Here is a 24,668-nt window from a genome sequence, read left to right on the forward strand (position 1 = left end):
CGTCGCACTGGCGCCATTATTGGCAGGAGTCGCCAATAATGCCGACTCTGACTGCCGGGTGTGCAGAAAATGCCATTTCATCTGAAAAGGCTCTGACCAGATCTTCCTAAGTGTAGGAATTTAATCAAACTGAGGCCGAATATAATGGTGCTCTGCACGCTTTGCAAAACAGAAATGGCCTATCAAAGCAGCACAAGTGCTATGCACGAGCATCTGAAAAGAAAGCATCCCAGGGCTCTCCGACCTCAAAACGACAAGGCACCAGCGTAAGTATTTATTACATCGAGTTTTGGGCCTGGGAGTCGTTGTTGGATGATTATCCGTTATGTTTAAAACTAGGGATTGGCACTGAAACCCGGAATTAAACGGGCCTCGGGGCTAAATTATGAAGTACCGTAGTATCAGTAAGCTCCGACGTTATCTGGGCTGCTAATGGTATTAGCAATTAACGAATTCGATTATGATGAATTTTTGCTGTCTGTGTGTCTGTGTCTGTGTCTGAGCCTGTGATGTGCAGGGACAGGACCATCTCTCTCTCTTTCTCTCTCTCTCTCTCACACACTCTGTGCAAGAATTTTTCCATGAAAAGGATGTCACTGTATGCACTCCCCAAATGGCCGGTAGACTCTCTGATAGCATCCTCAAGATGATTGTCAAGGATATGAGACCCCTTTCTATCGTGGAAGGTCAGGGCTTCTGTGAGATGATTAACGAATTTCACCCAGGGTACACACTTACCTCCAGGATTCTTCACTAAGCTAATGGAGAGGAAATATGAGGATAATCTTGAGAGAGTGAAAGCATCACTTAAAGAGGTCAAAACAAGAATCACACTCACCGCAGATGCATGGACAAGTATCGCCACTGAGACATACTTGGGCGTCACCTCCCACTTTATTACAGTTTTTCTCGATTGATTTGGTACATTTACTGAAACAGACTTACAATTGTCAAAACTCTAAATACAATCCTCACACCAAGTGTACATTCAGCACACCACTCTGTGACCTGCAAAAGGTGGTCACTCAATCAAAACAATAAACTCATGTTGAAAAAGTAAATAAAGCCATCAATGAAAAAATCTTTGTCATCAAAACAAAAGGTTACTTTATCATTGGTCAGACCAAGACAGTCATAATGCATAGACATCTTGTCAATGACAGTGTACTCTGAAAGTGTGATAGTTACCCACTGTAATATTGTCCAATTGCTAACAATGTATATTTAGGAAGCTGAATAGTATTGATGTCAGCCATGGCACACACATTTATTTCTCATTGTATGTATACACAAGCCAAACGCAAATACATAAAGAAAGCTTGTACAGAAAAAAAAGTAACATTATCAGGAACTACTGTACAATATGCTGCAAATTTATCAACCTCATGGGTCATCCAATCTCCTCTCTGTCTGGCCACAACATTTAATCCACATCACACCTGATATCTTCACTTGCAATGCAACGAGGGAAAACAATTTTGGCATGGCGCAGCCACCCCCTACAACAATCTGTTGTGATATCCTCACAACCAGCATCCATTGCAAAAAATTGCAGTAAGGACATATACCTTCCATCTCTGTGCAGAAAAGCACCCCTGAACGGGATTTAGAAATGGGGAGATTGTGGGAGAAACTCCATCACAAAACGTGGGATGGCAACAAACCTTTCCCTCACTGTATTTGAACGATGGGAACTTACGTTGTCCCAAACTATAACAAATGTACCACATAACTATTATGTATCTAATATGTGTGATTGTTGGTTGCTCTATTTAGCATGTAGGGATTTACAAAATGAACATGTGTATAATTGCATTTGAGAACAATATGATTCAATAGCAATGAATGCAAACTATTTTGATATGTAAGGCTAACTCAGTGCATTTTGTGCCAAAGCAACTATAAATGAATATAGTCATGTGAACATCTGATCCTAATGTTCATATAAATAGTCATATAGTTTGACAAAGTTTAATAGTCATTTGACGATTATGCCAAAGCGATTGAGAAAAACTGTAATGAAGACTGGGAGCTCACTTCATATAACCTGACCATAATGCCATCGGAAGAGCGTCATACAGCTGGAAATATTGCTGCTTGGGTGGAGAAGGCAGCTGAGAAATTTGGCTAGCAATGACTAAAATAATAGTTATTGTGCATGACAATGCATGTAATGTTGTCTCTGGACTCAGGATGTTGGAAGAGAAGCATGGGGTTACTTCTCTCAGGTGCGCTGGCCATACACAGTTGGTTGTTAACCATGCTCTGAAGGACGCCCAGATCAGCAAGGCACTCGGGGCTGCAAGATGTCTGGTAGAACATAAAAAAAAAGTGAACTGGCTAGCACCAAGCTTAGAGCAAAGCAGCAACAAATGGGTACTCCTGATCATAAGTCAATTCAAGATGTATCAGTAAGATGGAACAGTACTTTGTATATGATCAGCCGGCTGCTGGAACAGAGGTGGCCCAGGACCGCAACCCTCTCAGACCGGGAAGTTACACAGCGAGGGAAGGGCTTCCTGGATCTGAAAAGCGATCAGTGGAGCCTATTTGAGGAATTGGAACAAGCCCTTTGAGAGTGCCACTGTCTTCCAGAGTGGAGAGTCTTATGTGACTGTTTCTGCTCTACATGCGCTGGTGAATGGCCTCCAAAGGTCCACACAGAGCACATCATTTGACACCATACCTGTCAAGGCTTTTCAGGGAGCTAAAGCACAGGAGCACATCAGCTTCAAGATGGGACCTGGAGACCACATTCAAAGATGAGGCACAAAATGTTTACATTGTTACAGGTGCCCTCGACCTGAGATTTCGCAAACTATAGTTCTGGCCAGCAGAAGAGAGCCTAAAAGTGCAAGTCAAGGTTCAAGCTCTTGCATTGCAAAAAAAAAGAAGGAAGAGAGCAGTGTTGCCAACTCCTTAGTAAGGAAAGTAGCTATTGGTTGTCCTAAAAGTTGCTAAATGACGGCATCACCTAATTTGCATAATTGGCCTTGTGCATGTCATTGCAATGGACGCGTTAGGAGAGACGAATAACATCGTAGGAGAGTAAAAAAAAAACTAAATATGTTTAGAACTACAAATGAACCTTCTTCTGTCAATCTTTGTTTTTTTTAATCACACAATAAATGCAGTAATTTATTTTAGACAAAGAAAATTTTACATTTACATCCCATCCTGACTATAAACCAGGGCGGGATCAGCCAGCGGCGGCATTGCGGATGAGCGATTAATTTGCTGTCTGGACGCAAAGGGGTGAACGTCATCTCCTGTTCTGACTGCAGCTCTGACTGCAGCTGGGAGTGACTGCTGCGCCTCCTGTGAGTGCCCTGGGAAGGGCCCATGGCAGCATCCGCTGCTCATTGAGAAGAGTAAGAACGATACATGCTTTCAGTCTCCAAAAGTCTCCAATAACACCAGAAAAAGTCGCTAGATTTGCTGCTAGTCGCTTTTTTGAAAAAGAGTCACTAGAGGGGTCTGAATACTCGCTAAATATAGTGAAAAAGTCGCTAAGTTGGCAACACTGGGAGAGAGAGGAAACAGCAACATAATGACTTAGCAAGTGCCAAAACACAGTTTTCAGATAGGAGGCCAGTGTCTCTGCTGGACACTTTGCTTGGCTCAGATTCAGATGAGAAGAGCAACAGTGATAAAAGGCTGAAAGGTTAATGGAAGTTATGGTTATTATTTATTGATAAATTAACCAAAAGAGTAATCTAAAAAATATCGAAAGATTAATTGATAAGAAAATAATTGTTAGCTGCAGCTGTAGTGTGACAACCTTTGTTCGCCGTTTCAATGTATTATGGCGCTTTTCTTCATAAAAGACATATTTCGTTTTACATCATTGTGGAGAATTATGCAGCATGTATTTTGGGGGGGAAATGAAATGACAAATGTATATTGATATATGGAATGTGTTATAATGTGCTGAATTAACAGTTGATTTTGTATGTTTGGTATATTCCACGTGACTACACTTGTGCACCTGAATTCTGGCTCCATTGAATGTTATTGTTTAAATTATTTTTGGGTCAGAATGTTGGAGCCATGTTATCAAGAGGAGGAGGTGGCGGATGGCCGACAGGCGGAGATGACAGTGGTAGACGGCCCAGAGGAGGAGGTAGTGGTGGTGAATGGACCGGAGTCAGAAGCAGAGGGCAGTCCAATAGTGGCAGTGGTGGAACAATCCACTGAAAACTTAGGTGGAACTCCTGGGTGTTCCTCTGTATATGCCATCAAGTGATACCTGTTGATTTTAGGAGTTGTCACTTTTTCCTTCGATAGCAACCATGGTATAGGGCTCAAGGTAGTTTAGATCTAACCAGCCTCCTTTCCTCTTATGGCTCCTAACGTTCAACCTCCACACTTTCACGCCCACATGAAAATTAGAGGTAGCTTCGCCTTTTGTTTTTTTGTTTCTTTTGACTGTGCTCTGTTGTTATTTGAGATAGCACTCTGAAGAGCTTCGTTGAACTTCAGAGTGTCCTCAGTTATCTCTTCAACAGGCAAGTTGTCCTCAACGCTGCTATCCATCCTTTAACATCATATTGATGTTAAATAAAAACGTTAAAATAGATTGTTATACGGTTACATTATGCCAACATTTACGCACATACATTTACATATATGTACAGTCAAGCCTGAAATTATTCATACCCCTGGCAAATTTTTACTTAAAGTTACTTTAATTCAATCAGCAAGTTTTTTCTTGGTTGGAAATATTGCCATTCTTCTTTAAAATTTACACTTATGTTACTTTCTTTCCCTGTCAGGTGAGTCGGTGTGTGGCTATACTTTTAATAGTTTTTTTAACTTAAGTTCATTTATCTTCATATCTTTAAAAGAACAAAAGTTTTATAACTTACTCTTTTTTTCCTAGAGCACTGTCCAAATTGGTCCAAAAATAAACCTGAAGAATGGGACAAGCATTTGGACACTTTCATGTTTGGCTTAAGGACAAAGCGCCAAATAACAACAAAGTTGTCACCTTACTTTTTAATGTGAGGGAGAGAGGCAAGATACCCTTCTCAAATCCCTGATTAATACAGGGTCAGTTGATCTTACATAATGCACTCATATACAGTCAAGCCCGAAATGCGCTACTGCTCACTTCCGGGAACTATTGAGAGGCTCGATTTTCAGCCATTGCTGGGAAAAAAAATGGTCCATTGGAGTGAACTGAGATGTTGCTACTCTGTCTCTCAAGGGCTCTGGTGTGAGTGTTTGCAGCAGGAGGCGTGGCTGTCTCTCTCTCTGCTGCCCTGATGAGCTCATATGACACACCGGGCGTCAATCACCACAATCACCGTCTTCACAAAATGCCTGTTCATGGCTCCACTTCTGTGCCAGATAATTCCGTCTCAAAACATGCGATTAATTATTTCGGATTATCTTTGGAATTTGTGAATGGATATCATTCAAAAAGTTAAAGTTGACTTCTTTTACCTTAGGAGGTAACAGCATCGAGATATAACGTGACCGTATATTCTTAATGTGATCAGTGCCGGCCCTGGCAATGTTGGTGCCCTAGGCGCGATTTTTGATCAGAGCCCCCCACCCCCAAGGTGTTAACAGTACATAACCCACCACCCCAATATTTGTCCAACACTAATCACCACTTGCAATGCAAGAAATTAAAGATTGTACAACATATAAGATGTGCAATATATTATAATATACAATAATGCCAAATATTAATTAACAAATAATTCAAGAAACTTTTGAGAACTGTTGAGAATAATTTCATCCTTTTTTGACTCATTTTGCAGGGTGTTCTTAAAGACTGACATAACACTGTCATAAAACACTTTATTTGTATGGGTGTTCATAAAGACTGACATAACACTGTCATAACCATGACATGACACCTGTCATAAATATCAATGAATGCTTATGACAGTTGTCGTTAAGTGTCATTCGGCAAGTTATGTCACCTTCGATGCAAAGTTGACATTGTTTGAGATGTCCTTGTTATGACAACTTGACATGAACCAAGACAACAAAACCTGTCATAAACATGTCATAGCAGACATAACTGGCAAACCTAAAAAAAACATTTAGCTTGATATCTTAACGCGACATTAAACCGTCATAAAAGGATGGTTTTGACACTCGCTGTCACAAGACCATTACAATTGTGTCATAAATGTTGTCCTTTTCATTAAGATGTCGTCAAGTGTAACTACACTGCCAAAGGAGTTTATAACTGTCTCATTTGATAATGATTTTAACTTTTCATTAAGATGTCATTAAGTGTCATTACATAGTCAAATCAGTTTATAACAGTGTCGTGACTGTTTTCTTAGAATTCAAGTAAATTGGAACAGTTAGATTCCTCAATTAAGATGTCATTATGTATAATTACATAGTCAAACCAGTTTATAACAGTGTAATGACTGTTTTCTTTGAATTCAAGTGAGGTGGAATGATTTTAATGTTTCTTTAAAATGTCATTAAGCGAAATTACACTGTCAGATGATATAAATACTGTACCTTAACAAAAGCAACAGACAAGTCAAGAGATAGTGTTTCCTTCGTGTATTTAAACACAAAACATTTATCAACAAAAAGGCAGCAGACATTGTCAGATTTTATGCTGCTCAACACACCATTGTAATGACGTACATTACATTGTAATGGCACTCTATCATTTTAAGATGAAGCAGAAAAAACAAACTTCCTATATATATTGTGTATGTATAAACATTAACTTTTTTAACAAAGTTTAACACCAACTTTAAACAATTTAAACTCAAAATTTAAACAAGTGTTCAACGATCATTCTTAAGTATATTTATACATGATTGGGTGGAGCTTTCCATTTTTTTTGTATGCTGTGATGGTTTCGGCCATCTCCTGATCTGTAGCCTCGCGGCAATCCTCTGCAAGCTCAGAAATTTTTATGTGCTCTTCATCACCTGTCAGCAGACCTTGGAAAGTGTCCTGAAAGGTAATTGCGGGCTCAGCAATGATTGCTGTGCGTGGAATCGTGTTTCGATCCACATTCATTTTCGCGAAGGCTTTCTTCATGGATCCACACTTTTTGAAGATCCGAAGGATTATTTTTTTTAGCAGCAGCAACAGTGAGTGAATCATCAGTTTGAGTGTGTGTCTGTTAACATGTTAGTAGAGCATTAGCTGTAGCATACAATGATGGCTCTTCTCTATCTCAGTGGCTAACATTACTAGCTTGGGCAAAAGTTTATATCATTTTCTGTGTAGCAATGCCATCATAAGAGATTTATCAGGTCATATAGGAAACATTTTGGAAGGGCTTGGGAAAATAGACATCTCAGGTGTGTAACAAAAAAACAATTGTATATAATAATATATCCTTACACTCTGTGCCTGAAAACCCAGCCTATTTCAATTTCTCCTCCACAAGTTCCTTGAACATCTGGTACTGCATAAATGTTAATTGTAGTGCATTTGTACCTTTCCCAGTAGATGAGGGCATGCTGGGGGCTTCCTTAATTTGGGAAAGTAGGGAGTCCTTGTCAGCTTTCAGGTCCCTGTTGGCCTCCTCCAGGTAATTAATGCGCTCCTCAAGGTGTTCAATCTTCTGTCGATCCATCTTGGTTTGTTCCTTCAGTTTGGCCAACTCCAATGGCCCTGTTGGAGACACTGCAACAGAGGAAGTACTCTAAGTGGATTATTGAGGTCAGTGAATGGTGGTGGTGTACTGGAGTGCATTATATTGATCTGTGTCCTTATATGTTTGTCTAATTCATTAGCATACATAAATTCATTGCACTGCAGTACACCAACACAATTCCCAGTACTTTTGTGCATATTGTTTTTTGAAAGGATAGGCAAAAATGGAAATATGTGCCTCAATCAGCCAACTACTATATATATATATTAGTATAAAGTAAGTAAGTACATTTCTAGCCCTGCTGATGAAAGAAGTAAAAAAAACAACATAATTAAACTAGACTTACTTGGTTTCTTCTGGGAATATTTCTTTGGCTTTCTTTTCTTTGGCTGAATAGGGACCTCTTCAAATTATTGTGCCAAGTCCTCCTCCACAGCTTGTAGCATAGGCTTAGCTTCATTATTTTCCACAGCCTTCCCACCACGTTTGCTGTAACGGGTATCCATCTAGCTACAGTTGTGTAAGCAAAGAACACAGCACCATGTCATACCAGCTAAGGTTACATTAGTTGTTTAAAATGAAAAATTAAAAACAAGAAAACTGGAGTAAATACTACTAACTAGGGCTGTGCGATATGGACCAAAAGTCATATCGCGATATGTTTTAGCTGCATTGCGAAAATCGATATATATCGATAAATTTTTCCCGTAAAGAAATAACAGTGTTTCCGCTGGTAACGTTTCAATCTTCGCCGCCTCAGCAAAAAACAACAACAACTGGTGACTCCAGTCTCCGCCCCGGTGCACTAGACTGTGGCGGTCCGTCATAATCTAATTTGTTGCGCCATATACTTAAAATATTCGACACTCCTCAGAGCAATATGAGAGGTGCGTTCACCGCTCTACTCCTAACAGAGGGAGGCGGAGCCTTGCCGCTGCAGCTGTTCATTGGTCTGCGGTGTTGCGCTTTTCTTTTTTTAAAGCAAAAAGTGACCTGCAGTTAAGGGAGGGCGATCTGACAAGTTTGTACTTTAATTCGAATGGAGAGAGGAGCCGCGTACTGAGGAGAGAACAGATCCGTGCGTCTCTGTCTGTCGGAGCATGTCCAGTGCAGTGGGCGTGGCCAAGTCTGTGGCAGACAGTGAACAGCTCCAAGTCTGGTTGCAACAAATGTTGTGCAACTTTCGAAACATTTAGTGAAAATGTATAAGTGTATTGTACTACTATTGCACTTTGTGGCGCTGCTGTAAGTGGTGAACGAGGTTTGAGGTGCTGGGACATTTTGTCGCAACAGGTGAGCCGCATTCTCTACAGAATACATTTTTCCGCTTCGTATCATTTCCTTTAAATCCAAACCACCTCCAAATGATCGTGCCATTGTTTTTGGTTTCACGCACCAACTCTTCTCTCTCCTCTGCGTCTGTCTCCATCTTGCAGGACTGTGTGAGTGAGCAGGTGGGGAGGGGCGGGGAGACGGTGTGTGTGTGGGAGACACGAGTTGAATTCTTTTTCGATATACAATATAAAATTCGTACTACTAACCTCTATGCTACTAACGTAATAGCCTGTTGGCTGCCTTGTAACAGAGACGTAAGGACTTTGCTTGTAAGTACTTAAAGGCTATGGAGATAGCAGCCAATTTAAGCTAACTAGCATTAGCTGCAGAACGCTAACTTTACCTAAAACGCTAAAGACCATAGACTGTAAACAAAAGGACTGACGTCACAGTTATAATGTAATGTAAAAAATTACATACCGGTATTTCGTATTTTCTTACCTCAAATAGTAAACCTTGAGGAGACTCCTGATTCCTGGGATTTCCTGACCTGTCCGTCTCTGTCGCCGAGGGATCTACCTATTGGATAGTCACGTAACGTAAATGTTACGTTACGCGCGCACAACAACACTTGTAAACAGTTTTCCATGATAATGAGAGCTTTTGGAGCACCATTTTTTTTTTATTGACAAAAGCTCAATGTTTGAGAGATCATTCATGATGAATTAAATACTAAAATTTTCTACAAATCTTAAAAAAGACAATTTATAAAGATGCAATCCCCTGTAGACACACGTGCAGCGCTGTTTTGTCTAGTTAGTGGAGCATTGAGCGACGAGAAGGAGACTGATACTTTCTGATACTGATACTTGACTGATACGTCGTTAGCTCCGTTAGCTCGGTTAGCGCAGCTACAGTCGAACTGGAGTGCTCCGTTTACTAAACGAAATGAGCAGCGCAACAAATAACCTGTGTACCTCTGTTGTTAAAGTTTAGCATTACTTTAGAGACTCATTTTTACAATCGGGAGTCACATAAACATGACATCAAGCGCGTCTTTTTCCGATCAGTCGTCATGGAAACATGAAGCTTTAGCTCTGCCAGTTAAGCTGTGTTTGGACCAGAGTGAAAACAAACGTGTGTACGAGCTGAAAAATGAAACTATGTTTCACTGTACACACCAAAAACAACCACTGTGGCTGCAATTGGGCAGTTTTTAAATCAATTATTCATTTTTAGATTCATATTTGCTATTTTTCAGTTGTGTCTGACTGTCAGACTAGATAATAAAATAAAGTTAAATGTGTCTTTCAATCTTTGATTTATGTTTTACCAAAGGTTTAACCTGAACCAGCAATAATAATCACATCAAATCCATGCAGTTGTAGTAGTATACTATACACACACACACGAACACAGTAGGCTTATATATATATATATATATATATATATCCATTTACAACTCACCGGTAGCCAGTGAAGAGTGGCAAGGATTGGAGTGTTGTGGTCACATCTCTTAGTACCTTTTGGATAAGTTGAAGTCTACGGATGTTTCCCTTACTGATCCCAGAGTACAGAGGATTGCAGTAGGCTAGTCTTGAAGAGATAAACGCATGGACAACCTTGTCTAAATGTCAGCATCTTTTACTTTTTTACTTCTTTTTCCTCAGGGTCTGTAAGCATCATAAAAGTTCCCCACAGTCTGTACGTAATGGCTCAATATTCACCAAGTCTCACATCCCTCTGACAAAATGGCTTGAGTTCATGCACAGGTACAGTATTAATGTATCAAATTAATGTATCTTTTTTTTCGTTACATATTTAAATAACATATTTAGCAGTGATTTATTTATGTGTAATTCATGTAGGATCCTTCTATTGAGAATTCTGTTCCACCAGCACCTCTAATTTTATTCAAGCTATTTATGTCTTAAAATAATTAAATCTTACTTTCATCTCAGCCCAATTCATCAATTATGTTTCTTAACTTTTTTCTTTCTTCAGATTTGCCCAGGGTTTGCAGTTGATGCAACTTGCCATGATCAGCAGCTGCAAGCTCCAGGACTTTGACAAGAATGGCAAAAGTATTCCGAAAGGTTGTCACAGACTAATCTCTAACTATAATTAGGTATAAAACAGATACATAAGTCACCACTCTAGGCAATTGGATTCTACATCGCTGCAGAATTATTTGGTCCACTCAGTGACACATGCAATGCAACTTTATTCCTAAACGTGTGCATACATATTTATCAAATTCCATACTAAGGCATAGTTATAGCTCAAGATGCTGATATTTTATTTTCACATTTGAAGGTGTGCATTGCTGCTGTCTAGCGACTGAGGAAAAGATGGATGAGGATTAGTGGTCGTCATCGATTTTTTGTTATTGATGATAGCAAATTTGCCCACAAACGAAAGGTGGGCTATATATTTGTATGCATCTGTACTATATTTATATCAAGATTTTATGATGAGTAATATTTTATACTTTATCCGGCAGTGCATGTGGGAAGAACACATGTTAAAATGCAATACAGCCCAAACCTTATGAAGGATTTGTGTTTTCTTATTTACTTTTATTACCATCGTGGTCGATGTGGCAACACTTGGCGCCGTGAACGGCAGTGGGTCTTTGGGATGTTGGAAGTCGACAGGAAGTCCAGAAGACCCATTCTGAGACTCGTCAGGGGTCGCAGAAGGAAGACACTTATAGGTCATATTAGACGCCATGTCAGACCCAGAACATCCATCCTCAGTGATAAATGGCGTGCCTACAAGGGGCAACTTGCCCAGTATGGGTATGATCATTATTCTGTCTGCCATAAAAACAACTTGACCGAGAGACTGGTGCTCATACTCAGCATATTGAGCGTGCATGGCAAAGCTACAAGCTGGAAGTATGGCGTCACAGAGGGAATCGTACTCCTGAATCACTCAAGCTTCATCTCAAGATGATAGAGTGGCACCACTGGTTAGGTGTACGCCATTACAATGGTGTGTTGAGTAGACTTTTCCATGATGTGAAAAACCAAGTAAAGTAAAAATAAAATCTGACTCTCTACAATGTCTGCTGGCATTTTGTGGATAAATGTTTTGTGTTTAAATACACAAAGGAAACACTATCTCTTGACTTGTCTGTTGCTTTTGTTAAGGTGTTTATATCATCTGACAGTGTAATTACACTTAATGACATTTTAATGAAACATTGAAATCATTCCACTTTACTTGAATTCAAAGAAAACAGTCATGACACTGTTATGAACTGGTTTGACTATGTAATTACACATAATGACGTCTTAATTGAAGAATCTAATTGTTCCACTTTACTTGAATTGAAAGAAAACAGTCACGACACTGTTATAAACTGATTTGACTATGTAATGACACTTAATGACATCTTAATGAAAATTTCTAATTGTTCCACTTTACTTGAATTTTTAAAAAAAGTCACGACACTGTTATAAACTGATTTGACTATGTAATAACATCTTAATGAAAATTTCAAATTGTTCCACTTTACTTGAATTTTAAAAAAACAGTCCGACACTGTTATAAACTGATTTGACAATGTAATGACACTTAATGACATCTTAATGAAAAGTTAAAATCCTTATCAAATGTGACAGTTATAAACTCATTTGGCAGTGTAGTTACACTTAACGACATTTTAATGAAAAGGACAACATTTATGACACAATTGTAATGGTCTTGTGACAGCGCGTGTCAAAACCATCCTATTATGATGGTTTAATGTCGCGTTAAGATATCAAGCTAAATGTATTTTTTAGGTTTGCCAGTTATGTCTGCTATGACATGTTTATGACTTGTTGTCTTGGTTAATTTCAAGTTGTCATAACAAGGACATCTCAAACAATGTCAACTTTGCATCAAAAGTGACATAATTTACTGAATGACACTTAACGACAACTGTCATAAGCATTCATTGATATTTATGACAGCTGTCATGTCATGGTTATGACAGTGTTATGTCAGTCTTTATGAACACCCATTCAAATAAAGTGTTAACTAGTCTTTCAAGCAATAGAGGGTGAGGATGGAGGGTGGCGACGTTGAGCAGCAAGGCAGCTGTTTTTCGCGTCGCCCCCCATGGATGACGGCGCCCTTAGCATTCACCTATACAGCCTATGCCAAGGGCAGGCTCTGAATGTCATCATCATTAAAATCCCTAAGACTGTATTTCCTTCTACTAGGATTCGGAAAATTCTCTTTCAAAAGAATATTTTTTAATAACCGTGTTTGTAGGTTTCCTATTGCACCGGTCAAAACCTTCAATGCTAAGCTGCCTCAGTCCAGGGAAGATATTAGAAAACAAAATATCCTGTTTGACCAGCGATTTTAAAGAGGTAGGTATCATTTTCATCAACTTGTCATCCAATATATCTCCTTCATCATCCATAAAGTGGGCAATAAACCAGATCCCCTTAAACCTCCATTCCTCCATTCCCTTTCTACCACACAATGGGCCTCATGCATGAACCGTTTACATGCACAAATTTGTTCTTAAATCGTGCGAACGAGTGATTTAGGAGAACTTTACGAATGGTTGAGACTTGTCGTTGGAGTCACGTAAAATTAGTCTGCTGTTAAATCTAACCACGTTATTCCACTTATGGATCACTATTTCATCACTTCGAAGCAATTTTACACATACACGGAACAAAATTATAAACGCAACACTTTTGTTTTTGCCCCCATTTTTCATGAGCTGAACTCAAAGATCTAAGACTTTTTCTATGTACACAAAAGGCTTATTTCTCTCAGATATTGTTCACAAATCTGTCTAAATCTGTGTTAGTGAGCATGAGATAATCCATCCACCTCACTCAGATTAGACAGCATGATTATTGCACAGGTGTGCCTTAGGTTGGCCACAATAAAAGGCCACTCTAAAATGTGCAGTTTTATCACAGCACAAACTCACAGATGTTGCAAGTTTTGAGGGAGCGTGCAAATTGGCATGCTGACTGCAGGAATGTCCACCAGAGCTGTTGCCCGTGAATTGAATGTTCATTTCTCTACCATAAACCGTCTCCAAAGGCGTTTTAGAGAATTTGGCAGTACATCCAACCGGCCTCACAACCGCAGACCACGTGTAACCACACGAAGCCCGGGACCTCCATATCCAGCATCTTCACCTCCAAGATCGTCTGAGACCAACCACCCGGACAGCTGCTGCAACAATCGGTTTGCATAACCAAAGAATTTCTGCAAAAACTGTCAGAAACTGTCTCAGGGAAGCTCATCTGCATGCTCGTCGTTCTCATCGGGGTCTCAATGTGACTGCAGTTCGTCGTCGTAACCGACTTGAGTGGGCAAATGCTCACAGTCGATGGCATCTGGCACTTTGGAGAGGTGTTCTCTTCACTGATGAATCCCGGTTTTCACTGTACAGGGCAGATGGCAGACAGCGTGTATGGTGTCATGTGGGTGAGCGGTTTGCTGATGTCAACGTTGTGGATCGAGTGGCCCATGGTGGCGGTGGGGTTATGGTATGGGCAGGTGTATGTTATGGACAACGAACACAGGTGCATTTTATTGATGGCATTTTGAATGCACAGAGATACTGTGACAAGATCCAGAGGCCCATTGTTGTGCCATTCATCCACGACCATCACCTCATGTTGCAGCATGATAATGCACCGCTCCATGTTGAAAAGATCTCTACACAATTCCTGGCAGCTGAAAACATCCCAGTTGTTGCATGGCCAGCATACTCACCGGACATGTCACCCATTGAGCATGTTTGGGAGGCTCTGGATCGGCGTATACGACAGCGTGTTCCAGGTCCTGCCGATATCCAGCAACTTCACACAGCCATTGAAGAGGAGTGGACCACAAGCAACAACCTGATCAACTCTATGCGAAGGAAATGTGTTGCACTGCGTGAGGCAAATGATGGTCACACCAGATACTGACTGGTTTTCGCAGTTATCGATTGTCTTGCTTTGGCGAGTGTTTAAAAAAAAATTTAAGCCACTTTTTCAGTGTAACTTTCATTACATTACACAGCTTAACGGGGCAGTAAGCGATTATAAAGCAAAACATGTTTTGTAAAATTAGCAAATATTTCCTCACTGTCCGCTTAAAATATCCAGGTTTTTGGCTCAGCCCTGGTTCTGTAAATCGAAAACAAAACAAATGGCTCACTGTGTGCTCACTCGTCACACATTAAGAGACATGGCCTAGTGGTTTGTGAATCGGTCTCCCACACCAAGGACCCTAAACAAGTGTTGCACACTCAGAATAAACAAGTTAATCTAAGTGTTGTATACTGAGAATAAACACGTTTTTATTAGTAACCATCTCAAGTTTAAATTTTTCTTTACTTTATTTTTGTGAGGCAACAAGTTTTCATAATTTTTTTGAGTAAAGCCAACATATTAGATTTTACACAAATGGGGGCAAGTAGAAAGAATGGGCCTCATGCAAGAACATCTTCGTATTTTTTATCTTAAAGTTCTGCTACATCTGTGCGTATGGTGAGTTCGTACGAACAGGCCACGTCAGATTAATCAAACGCTTCTATCTTCAGAAAAATCTGTAAATTACGAGCGTAAACAAGATGAATGTCACCTGTGCGTATTAGAGCGAGTATGCCCGCGGATCGCAAATAAGCATTATCCAACGCCCCAAAAATACCATATAAGGTTTCGATGCAGCGAGAAGACTCAAGATATTCGCTTGACGTGTGGACGCGAGAGCCAATTAGCGTTGATATCCTCCCTCCGTCACTGTCGTCATATGTCCTGTCATTGTATCAGGAATGGAGAATCATTTATGTTGCTGTGTGTGTGCACAACGACTTGGTTGCTATTTGTATCATCACCAGTAGGCATGGGCCGGTTTTTCGAGGTAAACCGCGGTATCAAAAAGTCACGGTTCCGAAACCACTAAAATTTACCGTCAAACCGTCCAGACGGTATAATGATTCAGCTAGCACTACTGCTCTGAGCCGGCTCTGCTCCGCATCCTGTCTCTCTCCTCCAGCTGAGAGCCAGAGCCACGCTCACATCCACCAGTGTTCACAGAGATCCTCACTAAGGAACTAAAAAGTGAGGTGGAATCCTCAGGTCGCGTAATGTGCAGAGGAACAACTGTCTCCAACACGAGCGGTACAGAGCAGTCAAACGATCACCATCAACAATGCTTAAGCGACTGCATTTATTTTAATTTCATCTAGAAGTGTTTTTTCTTCAAGAAAATAATTCAATTATGTTCAATATGTAAAAAGTAATTTTTGGTCAATAGCAAAAAATTTGCTTTTTTTTTTTTTACCCAGAGATTTTTACAATTGCACATTTTAGAGGTGCGCGATACCATGAAACCGCTGTATTTTTGTCCAAGGTGATCATAGCGCCAACATCTCATCCCGGCACATGCCTAATGACCGAGTTAAGAAAGAGAGGGATAGGCAGAAAGTGAACGAGGAAGTTGGACACTAGCTTTAGCCCTAGTTAGCACAACCACTTTGTCCATGCTTACGTTTTTGTGCGCGTGGCCAGGGACGGTTCTTGGGATAGGCGATATCAGCCGTCGCCTAGGGCGCAGAATGTCAGGGGGCGCCGCAAGGATTCTTTTCATAAATGCGCAACAGCATGCGAGAGCGAGACCAGTGTGCGCCACACTCCCCCGTTGACCGGAGTACAACGGGGGTGTTAGGTCTGCAGTTAGTTGGACCCAAGAGCAGAGACAGGACTCGAGAGCGTATGTGCAAAAAGGTTTATTTTCAAACAAAAACACTGCTCCACCAGGAAACAATAAACTGCCGTCCGGTCAGGCAGGTGGACTCCATTGGCAGTCGAGAACCTAACACAAAAACAACCCAGCTTGGACATAGAGCAAAAAGACACGGCAGACGAGGCAGCGAGGCACACGGCATGAACGGGACGGAATCATCTGGCAGGGGAGTAGGGTGAACACCGGAGTCTTTATGGAGGGGATGATGACATTGATTGTAGGTGTGCCTCGTCAGACTGGCCCTGCAGAGGGAAAAGAACACAAAGGAGGCGGGGGAAAAAAGAGGCAGGGCAAAACAAACACCAAACCCTCACAGTACCCCTCCTTTAAGGGACGCCACCTGGCGGCCTACCAGGCTTTTCAGGGTACTGAGAATAAAAATCTCTTAAAAGACTAGGGTTCAGGATGAGTGAGCGTGAGATCCAGGACCGCTCGTCCGGCCCATATCACCAGGTACTGAAAACCCCGTCCCCGCCTCCGCACGTCCAGTAGACGCCGGACAGTGAAGGCAGGGTGGTAGTCCATGATTTGGGGGGCTGGAGGGGGTTTGGCCGGAGGGCTCAGAGGGCTGGTGGAAACTGGCTTGAGGAGAGAGACGCGAAACGATGTGTGAACCCTTAAGGCAGGTGGAAGCCTCAGTCTGACCACACAGGGGATTATTACCCAGTCAATTTCATAAGGTCCAATGTACCTGGGTGCCAGTTTCCGGGACTCAGTTTGTAGCGGGAGGTCAAGAGAGGACAACCAAACCTTCTGCCCATGCTGGTAGTCAGGAGCTGGTGTGCGGTGTTGGTCCGGTAACCTCTTTTTCCGAACCGCGGTGCACGTGAGGGCTGCCCGGGCTTCTCGCCATGCCCGGTGGGCATGCCGGAGATGCCCCTGCACTGAGGGTACAGCTGAGTCTGCCTCCTGCGTAGGGAAAAGAGGGGGCCGGAAGCCATTAGAAGCCATGAAAGGAGACATCCCTGGGAGTTGTGGGCGTACTCAACCCAGGGAAGGTAGGTGGACCAGGAGTCCGGGTGGCGAGCGGTGACACAACAAAGAGCCATTTCCAAGTACTGATTTGCCCGCTCCGTCGGTTTGGGGATGATACCCTGAGGAGAGGCTGGCCGATGCCCCCAAAGCCTGGCAAAAGGCTCTCCAAACCTGTGATGCAAACTGGGGACCTCGGCCCGAACCAATGTCCTGAGGGATGCCATGCAGCATGAATACATGCTGAATGAGTACTCTGGTGGTCTCCAAGGCTGAGGGAAGCTTGGGCAGAGGAATAAAAAGCACAGCCTTGGAGAACCGATCAACAATAGTCAGAATGGTGGAGTTACCTTCCGATAGAGGCAGGCCCGTGACGAAATCCACGGTGGTATGAGACCATGGCTGGTGAGGAACGGGAAGGGGGCGAAGGAAACCGGCAGAAGCCTTGCTGCGAGCACAGACGGAGCAGGCAGAGAAACCGTGAGGCAAGCAATCTTGGAGGTGTGTCCCCACTGGAGCACTGGAGACCTGGCAGACGGAGGCACAAACAGCCGGTCAGGTGGAAAGCCTTCAGGAGTCGGATGCTCCTCCTGGGCCTCCTGTACCACCCTTTCGATCTCCCATCTGGGAGCTCCAACCACACACAATGAAGGCAGAATGGTCTCCTCACATGGCTCCCCCTCCAGAGGGGCAAACTGGCATGACAGCCCATTAGGCTTGACATTCCTGGAACCTGGTCGGTAGGTAACGCTGAAATTGAAACGGCCCAGGAACAAAGCCCACCGAGCTTGGAAAGAGTTTAACCTACGGGCAGAACGGAGATAGGAGAGGTTCTTATGGTCTGTCCAGACATGGAAGGAAATGTGGAACCCTCCAGCCAATGCCTCCACTCCTGGAGAGCCAGCACAACCGCCAGGAGCTCGCGGTTCCCCACATCATAAATCCTTGGCGCAAGGGTGCAGTTTCTAGTCCGTGGTGGAACGCTGGGAAAGGACAGCTCCCAACCCAGTGTCCAAAGCGTTGGTAAAAGTTGGCAAACCCCAAAAATCTCTGTAGCTGTTTCCTACTAGTAGAAGTGGGCCAGTCGGCCACTGCCTGAATCTTGGTAGAGTCGGTCCTGATTTGCCCCTTCTCCACCACAAAACCAACAAAATACACCGTTGACACATGGAATTAACATTTTTCAGCCTTCACATACAGTCTGTTCTCCAGTAACCTCTGCAGTACCAGTCTGACATGCTGGACATGTTCATCAAATGAACGGGAAAAATAAGAATGTGATCAAGGTACACAAAAACAAACTTATTTAGCATGTCACGCAGGACATCATTTACAAGGGTCTGAAAAACAGCATGAGCATTAGTTAACCCAAAAGGCATCACGCAGTATTCAAAGTGTCCCAGTGGAGTGTTAAAAGCTGTCTTCCACTCATCCCCCTCCCTAATACGCACCAAATGGTATGCGTTGCGAAGGTCCAACTTGGAGAATACTGTGGCTTGGTGCAGGGAACTGAAGGTGGAGTCAATGAGAGGTAGGGCATACTTGTTACATATAGTGATGTCATTTAAACCCCTTTAGTCTATACAGGGGCGAAGAGTCTTGTCCTTTTTATTGACAAAGAAAAACCCTGCTCCCACAGGAGAGGAGGAGGGACGAATAAGTCCGGCAGCAAGGGAGTCTGTAATATAAACCTCCATGGCCTCCCTTTCAGGCCTGGAGAGGTTGTACAGTTTGCTGGACAGTAGGGGGGTGCCAGGGATCAAATCTATGCTGCAGTCATAAGGTCTGTGAGGTGGTAAGGATTGGGCGCGGTCCTTATTAAAAACCTCCTGGAGGTTGTGATATTGTGAGGGGACAGAAGTGAGATCCACTGGTCTTGGTGGAGCTCGTGTGGAGGGGACTTTGGTTGGTATAGCGGAGTGAAGGCAATGGGAGTGACAAAAGGCTCCAGTTAGTGATGGTAGAGGTGGACCAGTCAATGTGGGGATTGTGCAATTTTAACCAAGGGAGACCTAACACTAGAGGGGTGGTGGCTGAGGAAATGATGAACAGAGAAATGGATTTGTGGTGGTTACCAGAGAGAAGCAGGGACGGGTGCGGTGCGGTGAGTAACTCGTCCTAGTAGTTTTCCGTCGAGGGCGACCACATCCTTAGCCCTAGGTAAGGGTTCCGAGGAAAAGTTAAACTGGGCGACAAGGCCAGAGTCAATAAAATTGTCATCAGCACCAGGATCCACCAGTACTTCAAGGGGACAAGAAACTTGCAACAAAGACACAGTACCTTTCAGCTGGAGGCGACGCGGGGGAAGGAAGGGACTGACGTATGGCTCACCAGTGCCCCTCCTTTGGCTGGAGAGCCTGCTCTTTTCGTTGAGCGGGACACTGTACGCGGAAGTGGCCCGCATGGCCACAGTAGAAGCACGGTTCAGTCGTCGTTGTCTTTCAGTTGGGGTGAGCTACGTCCTACCCAGCTGCATGGGTTCCTTGGCGCCGAGAAGCGGTGAGGCCACCAGCGGAGAGATACCGGAAACGGGTGGCACCGGAGGTGGAGGAGAAGGTGCCGGTGGTCGAGCAGTCGAGGGGCGAGAGGGGGAGCTAAGTCTGGCTGCTCTCTCCCTGCGTCTCCCACGGAGGCGATTATCTAACCGAGTCGCCAAAGAGATTAATTCATCTAGAGATGATGTCTCATCCCTAGCAGCTAATTCATCCTTGAGCTCCTCACTCAAACCCGTTGTAACACCCCTTGTAATGCCCTCTCATCCCACCCACTCTCAGCTGCAAGGATACGAAACTCAATAGCATACTGGGAGACTGCGGTGGATCCCTGGCGCAATGAAAGGAGCCAGTTACTGGCCTCCTTGCCCTGTAAGGGGTGGTCAAAGATCGTCCAAATCTCAGCGGTAAACAACGGAAACAAAGTGCACGGGTGAGTTGCTGTTAGACATGGCCAAAGCCCAAGCAGATGCTTCATCTGACAGCAAACTCATAACAAAAGCAACCTTAGACCTTTCTGTAGTGTAAGTTAAGGGCTGCTGGTCAAATACTAATTAACACTGGTGAAGAAACTGGCTACATGACCCTAATACTCCTGAGTACCTGGCAGGTGTGGGGATTAAGGGCTCACGGGGATGGTTGGGTGGAAGAGCCGGAGCAGAAGCTAGAGCAGGACCTTGAGCGGGAACCGTAGGAGCTGCAGTAGTGAGGTGGTCCATGGACACCTGGTCCACCCGGTCCTTGAGTTGAGTCATAACAGTAGCTAGGTGGTGAAGCGAGTCCATTATCTTCTGTAGGGCTTCCCTGTTGTTGCCCCATACTTGAAAGGTTAATGCCTGTCGGAGCTCCGAGGTCCCTGCGGGGTCCATTTATGGCCAGATGATTCTGTTAGGTCTGCAGTTAGTTGGACCCAAGAGCAGAGACAGGATTCGAGAGCATATGTGCAAAAAGGTTTATTTTCAAACAAAAACACTGCTCCACCAGGAAACAATAAACTGCCATCTGGTCGGGCAGGTGGACTCCAGTGGCAGTCGGGAACCAAACACAAAAACAACCCAGCTTGGGCATAGAGCAAAAAGACACGACAGATGAGGGAGCGAGGCACACAGCCTAAAGGGGAGGGAATCATCTGGCAGGGGAGCTCTTCATGGAGGGGATGATGAGATGGATTGTAGGTGTGCCTCGTCAGACTGGGCCTGCAGAGGGAAAAGAACACAAAGGGGGCGGGGGAAAAAAGAGGCAGGGCAAAACAGACACCAAACCCTCACAGGGGGAGCGGCACGAGGACGTGCACGAGGATATCCCCAGTTAGGCTGCACAGATCAGTGTGGGGGGGGGACGGGAGAGGAATCATTGTGGGATTTGCGGGGGGGGAAGCGCGCCCCTTGCAGGATTCAGTCCTCAGAGTTCAGCTGTTCACTTGTTTATTCAGAGTTCAGTGAAGCTCGACTCGGGAGAACACTGAACCGGAGAACAACACGCCTTTTATATGATTGACAACGTCTCTCGTTGAAGAGTCCTAACTGCAGCTGCTCCAGAGCACTGATCAGCTGTTTATTAAAAATGTATCATAGTCATAACCATATCCAAATTCAACACTGCACTTTCTTGGTCCCTAAACAACAAGTGTGTGACAGGCACATTTAAAAATCTTGCAAAATTAGTAAAATGTATTCAGCAGTGGAGAGTACATTTACATGACATTACATTCTGCTGCTCTTATATATAAATTGTATGTCTGAAAATTATCTTCATTTCTTTGAGGATCACAAAACATACGTATGATAATGAAAATTATAATACAGACAGAATTATGGTCTACGAATTTGAGGAAAAATCATCTAATACATTACAATATCCTCAGGAAATAATCTCTTTAAGCAGCCCCCCGACTGGGTCTGACGTTCACCACCATGGTCTCTCAAAATCCTATAGGAAACACTGAACCCTACAGAGGAGTCTACAAAAGGTGACTTATTGGAAGTTACATGTGGCTCTTTGCAATCGTGTGGGATTTCTTTTTTCTTTTTTGGGGGGGGGGCACCCAGTCATAATTTGGCCTAGGGCACCAAAATGGCTAGAGCCGGCCCTGCGCGTGGCTTTCCCATTCATTCCTTTCTGCCTTTTTTTCATTCAACAGTTCATGTGTACCTGTGTGTGTGTGTGTGTGTGTGTGTGTGTGTGTGTGTGAGTATTTGTCTGCATGTGATCGTTCAGTTGAGGTTTGTCGGAGAAAGTGGAATTAAAAACGGGTAAACAATAGCTCGAATGACAAAAAAAATCTCAAATGTTTGCTTCCGACCAAACTTGTGCGAGCAAAGCAACGTAAAAATTCGCATCACGTCTGGTGTGAACTCAGCATAATGTTAATACTGAGTCACCTGTGAGACGCACTGTCACTGAAATAAAAGAAAATGAATCAATAAGAAATGGCTTATTAGAAAATACCACTCGCCACAGCAAGATGATCAATGACAGCAGGGAGGTCAAAGTGAGGTCTCCGTCACTGCTATGAATGAAAAAATACGTAGCATATTCGGCGATGTTGCACATATTTTAGCAGGTGCTGGATCAGTTCACCCCTGTTCATTGCAGTACTATACAATTTGCAGCATGATATAATTATTTTACATTTCTTCTGCTCAAATATGACTTGCATCCACTTGAAGCATGGGCTAACAGAACTGGAGCAGAGCACAGGAAAGCTGTAACAGCAGCAAAAGCTTGTTGACAAAAGGTGACCAAATAAATTTAGTTTTTGAAGAATATGAAGAATATGTTTGGATAGCTTTTTATAAGACCTGCCAGCTCAGTTTGCTTTTCAAACGACAAGTGCGCTAACAACACAACTAAATTCTGAAGTGATTCAGAGTTTTTCAACCCACCTCGTAGTAAGGAATCATCAGGTGCCGCCACATCTTCCCCCTCACCAAATGCTGACTGCAGCAGAGTGGACAAAATGGACATACTTTTGAGAAAGAGGGATCTAGAAAATCAGATTTATCCTGATAAGATGCATGAACATAGTATGGTCCAAAGTAGATTTTTCTTTCTGTAGTCTGGAATAGCAATAAGATCATTTTGCTCAGACAACTGACGTACAACTGTATAAGGCCCAACAAACTTAGCTTGAAATGGGGCCCCCACAAATGGCAATAAAGCAAGTACTTGGTCAACCTCACTAAACTGACGTCTCAGAGTGAGGGTCATGCTAACCCTTCATCCTAGTCTGAGACAGATTTTGTTTTGCCAATTGACCAGCCATATAAAGTCTATGTCTGAAACCATTTACATAGTCAATCAAGTTTGGAGGGGGTTCTTCTGCCATCCAATCACCCCGAAGTACTGCCAAAGGACCATGTACCTTGTTACCAAAAACTCACTCATTACCAAAGTAATTGGGACTGAAGCCAGTACTCTCTTGGCACATTTGAATTAAGTGTGCCCTCCCGTGCTCATTTCCCACGGTGGCCGCTGTACGCTGCGCGTGGCCGCTGTACTGCCGATATTTCTGCCTGAATTTCTCCTCAGTGCCAACATTTCAGCGGCAGCAGTAGGCCTACTTGACTAAGCTGATGGCACCGCCAGCTAAGAAAGTCAAGGTAAGGGCATTCTAGCTCTCATGGACATTTTTCAAAAGGACCGCGCTGTGTGCACTTTATATTTCGAAAATGTTGTTTGCTGAACATCCAGTGTGAAGCGTCATTTTGAGAGCAAGCACGGGGAAAACATTCAAAGATGATGCAGATAAGGCAGAAACGATTAAGCGTGCAGTGTCCAAGTACGGGAAGCAAACAAATGCTCCCGAAGTATTTGTCACTGCTAAAAACCATGCCATTGAAGCTAGCTATCGCATTGCTCATTGCATCGCCAAACTTGGGAAGCCTTTCACGGATGGCGAATATATTATGGAAGCTTTTCTCTGTTGCTCCGATTCCCTGTTTGAAGGCTTGCCAAACAAAGAAACTATCAAGTCAAGAACAAAGGACATTCCCATGTCAGCTAGAAGTGTCCAGCGAAATATTACAGGGAAAACCCAACAAATCCCACAATGAGCAAAGCACTTGGCGACGGTGGAGAGAAAAAACTCCCTTTTAACAGGAAGAAATCTCTGACAGAACCAGACTCAGTTGTGGGCAGTCATCTGTCTCGACCAGTTGGGGTGAGGAGAGAGAGGAGGAAGAGAGGAGAGGTGGGCAGAAAGAGGGTGGGAGGCGAGACAGTAGGAGAGAAGAGAGAGAGAGGACAGTTGTACAACCGCCGCTGTAATCTCTACCAGACTGATACTTATGATTAAAAAATACAATTATGTTGTTGTTATTATTAGTGATGATATTAATATTAATATTAATAATAGCAATAATAATGACGGGTTTGGGTCCTGCAGCTCTGGGGTCAGAGATTCACTAGGAGAGATAGAAAACACAAACAGGGTTAGTGACATGTACTGTAAACATATCGGGGGATGGGGGGGTAGTATAACAGTTGCTTTAATTTCTACCAGACTGATACTTATAATTAGTGAAAACTGATACTTATAAATACAATGATGTTATTAATAATAATGATAG

The 24,668-nt window shown here is 43.1% G+C and overlaps 1 long non-coding RNA gene across 1 annotated transcript; it reads right to left on the reverse strand.

Moving 5' to 3' along the window:
- Positions 1-7,095: 7,095 nt before the first annotated feature.
- Positions 7,096-10,221, reverse strand: LOC124849593. Its single transcript, XR_007030101.1, has 3 exons — positions 9,374-10,221; positions 7,944-8,107; positions 7,096-7,626 (listed from the first exon to the last, which is right to left on the reverse strand). It is a non-coding gene; the product is annotated as an uncharacterized LOC124849593 (long non-coding RNA).
- Between the last annotated feature and the right edge of the window lie 14,447 nt (positions 10,222-24,668).

Source organism: Scophthalmus maximus, chromosome 18, assembly GCF_022379125.1.
Source record: "Scophthalmus maximus strain ysfricsl-2021 chromosome 18, ASM2237912v1, whole genome shotgun sequence".
Classification (NCBI taxonomy): Eukaryota; Metazoa; Chordata; class Actinopteri; order Pleuronectiformes; family Scophthalmidae; genus Scophthalmus; species Scophthalmus maximus.